This window comes from Cynara cardunculus, assembly GCF_001531365.2.
Source record: "Cynara cardunculus var. scolymus isolate 2C chromosome LG 16, CcrdV1, whole genome shotgun sequence".
NCBI classification, from domain to species: domain Eukaryota; kingdom Viridiplantae; phylum Streptophyta; class Magnoliopsida; order Asterales; family Asteraceae; genus Cynara; species Cynara cardunculus.
The window spans coordinates 10,971,588-10,975,157 of NC_037543.1; the positions used below are offsets into that span (position 1 = coordinate 10,971,588).

General features: G+C 35.9%; 1 long non-coding RNA gene across 1 annotated transcript; it reads right to left on the reverse strand.

The window, feature by feature from the left end:
• Window positions 1-242: 242 nt before the first annotated feature.
• On the reverse strand, window positions 243-3,088 carry LOC112529862. Its single transcript, XR_003070955.1, has 4 exons — window positions 3,024-3,088; window positions 2,810-2,848; window positions 2,666-2,673; window positions 243-961 (listed from the first exon to the last, which is right to left on the reverse strand). It is a non-coding gene; the product is annotated as an uncharacterized LOC112529862 (long non-coding RNA).
• Window positions 3,089-3,570: the final 482 nt, after the last annotated feature.

The following is a 3,570-nucleotide window of genomic DNA, read 5'->3' on the forward strand; positions in this document are numbered from 1 at the left end:
CTTAGGTAATTATTATGTGATTATATGCCTATATGAGTATGTGAGTTATCCATGTGATATGTAAATACATGCATGAGTTTATTTATGTGCATAAATATGTGCATGCATGTTACATAAAAGGTGAAGTATTAATAATTATGCATACATGAGGTATGTGTATATCTATACTACATATATAAGCATTTAAGACAAAGTCTTAAATACAAGCCTTTAAGCATAAGTTACAATCATTTTATGCATGATTTTCAAAAAACTCTTAAAAACAAGTCACAAAGCACAATGTACAACCAACTTATACATAAAGTTCAAAAAGACTATAAATCACAACTAACAAAGCATAATGTACAACCACCAATACCATCAAGGTTGAAACTTTGAATTTAACTTTTTTAGTTGAAGCTTTTTCATCCTCTTTTTACAGCTTTCTTCCATCCATCTTTACATCTTTCTTCCATCCATTTAGTAAGTTCAAACCTTTCTTCCACCCATTTAGTAAGTTCAAACCCTTCTTTCTTGCTTCTTATTTCTCTTTTCCCTATTTACAGCTCTCACCTGAAAATTGTTTCAGCTTTTCTTTACTGTGAACACCACATCACTCGAGGTCTGTATTTGGTGCCTTGTTCAAGAAACCAGTAGAAACAAAAATACCTGCATAAAACTGTGTGGCATCCAGCCTCTTTCTCTCAATCACATTCACATAGTAAGCTTCTTCACTGCAATTACCCCAACCCTCCAAACCCTTCTCGGCAGCCACTCTCCATCTCCGACAACTCCCTTCTCATGGCGACTCCCCCACCCTCTTCCGTTTTCCGGCTACTTTTCTTTCTTTCATACAGGTCCCCGATCCTTGTTTCTCTTCCCTTCTATGTAACCCTCACCCCACCCCTTCATCTTCCTATGATACACTTGCAACGCCATTCATAAGAGACGCCTCCAAACCTTTTGGTGAACATCACAACGCCTGCAAGAGATGAACAGAGAGATAGAGAAGCTAAGATATATTTTCTTCACAAGAGGCAAAAAGACAAAACAGTCCAGTTGTTCAGTTCATAAACAGTAGACCACAACATGTACAGGTTTGATATTTGTGGCTTTGGAGTGTCTACAATTGTCAATGTCTGTATGGGTCTATACTTATATACTACTGGAGTAATACACACCATCTACTGCTCACTGCTTATCGATTACAGCAGCGGCAACAATAATAGGGTATCATTTGATCTATAGCTAAGCAGCTATGGATGGTATGTGAGCAATAGGGTTTTCATAGCTGGTCTCATGAGAAGTGCCTTGACAATGAGCTAAAGGACGCAGTTTCAGACGTTGCCAGGAAACATACTAAAGAGGGTAAAGTAAGTGCTCCATCCTTTTGGACTTTGGTTAAACAACGATATGTTTTTGATTGACAAATCATCACAATATTTACAGTGCCATACCCTACCCCTCTCCTCCGTATATTCAAATACTTCAATATACACACATAGAAATAATATTCAAGATTTCTTGAAAAAATAACCCATGGATTTTCTTTATGATGTTCAGAAAGAAAAAATTGGGGATCTGAAGATGCTCGGTAAAACAAACGAGGCTCCGGCGAGAGAGACGGGAAGTTCTGTAAGGGTGGTTGCCCCTCTCCTGCCACCACATGATCAGATCATGTTTTTCGACAAAAAAAGCAACGGCCATCGATTTTGAAAACCCTTTAACCCAAAACTAGATCATTGATCTTCAATCTAACTAAATCACAAAAACTCATGAATTTTTTGGGTTTCTTTGAGCAAGAGTCACAATAATGTTTTGAAATTTAACATTTTTTATTGGAAAGGAAAGGAAAAAAAAAACTTTGACAAATCAGACGGAAGAAACCAACTTAAACACTGGAACTGAAGATGCAAGAGAAAGAAAAGGGTTCGCAAATGGGAAGACCAAAGCAAGTCAAGAATTAATTATAGATACATATATATATATATATATATATACACATATATAGATATGTATAGAGAGAAGGGGGGGGAAAGAAAGAGTACTCTTAAGAAAAAAGGTAGAAGAACACAGAGGATCTCTCTCTCTCTCTCTCTCTCTCTCTACACATATCTTGAATATAAACCTAGAAAGAAAAAAGAGAACGGGGTCTAGAGGTCTGAGGGTAAGCAAGAAGGACCCAGAAAAGGTGCTTTGAGGACTGTGAAAAAAGAAAAAAAAAGAATGGGGTAGTCTTGATTTTTTTTTTAACTTTTTATTTATTTTAACCTCTGATTTTTCGTTCTGTAATAATAAGGTTGGTAGAGTTAAAGTGAGAAATATAAGAACGGATTTTCATTTTTGAATGTACATCAGCATGAGATATTTCTATGTCTTCTCCTATTGCGTCGCCGAAGAAAAGCATCGGTCTTTCTCTTATTTCACTTGCCATATACTAGATATTTCTACCAATGTTCCATTTGCTGGAAAAAGTTCACTATTATAGTATGCAATACAAGATTCACCCACTGTGTGGCTCAGATTATGAGTGACTACAAGAAAATGATGTTATACAACGTAGATATTTGTGCATATCTCTCTAATTGGAGGATAATTTGGTCTCTATGAGCACCAAAAAGCTTAAAAAACCACAAGAACAAAAGAATTAACGAACCTAAATTGTTCGATGAAAAAAGAAACTTACTTGTCCATCTTCCTCCATTGGTCGATTGCAAAAATAAGGAACAAAAAAAAGGCATCGTGAATAAGAACCCCAAAACAGAAGCATTTTTAACCATCTAGGGTTTAATTAAACGCGAATTGCGTAGGAAATTTATAATTAGATTACCTCATATTCGATTTGCGAGTAAGACCGACGGAGTAGTACCTGAAAACATAAATTTTTGAATTCGAGAATCAGATTAGGGTTTAGGGTTGTGGATATAAAACCCTAATGGAAATATAGCGGTAAAGGGAGTTAAAAATCTGCATCAATTACCACAATGGAAGCAAATGCTAACGAAAATGAAAGATAGAATTGAATGGTTTAATCGACGAGGTACCTATTTGCGACGGCGGGAAGACGGTGGAGTAGAGCTTAGATCGCTGCTGAACGATGAAGACGGAAGAGAAACGACAGAGGCGGGTTTATGAGCCCTAAACCTTTTCGCATCCGGGTCGTTTCCAAAACTGCAGGTGGAAGGCACGTGACTCCATTCTTCTCCTTTATGGTATTCCTTATAAATTAAAATCTTTCATATCTATACTACTTTATAAACCAAATTTATCAAAAGTATTAAAAACAATTTTTAATGTCTAAAGTATTATACATTTATGCGCAAAGTCTTAAAAATCTTAAAAACAAATCATAGTGCATTAAGTATTACTACTACTTTATGCATATTATTACATTTTCTTTTCATGTTCCCAAAATACTTTTGACACATTTCACTCATGTCTTCACCTTCTCATACCTCTATGTCTTCTCCTCATCCCCCAATGTGAGATTAAAACTAATATTCATCATGAGTTTTTAAAAGTTCTGTCATTCATCTCCTATTCAATTGCTCTAGAACTTTCAGTCTCGCTCTCGATCTCTTGATTCTTTGC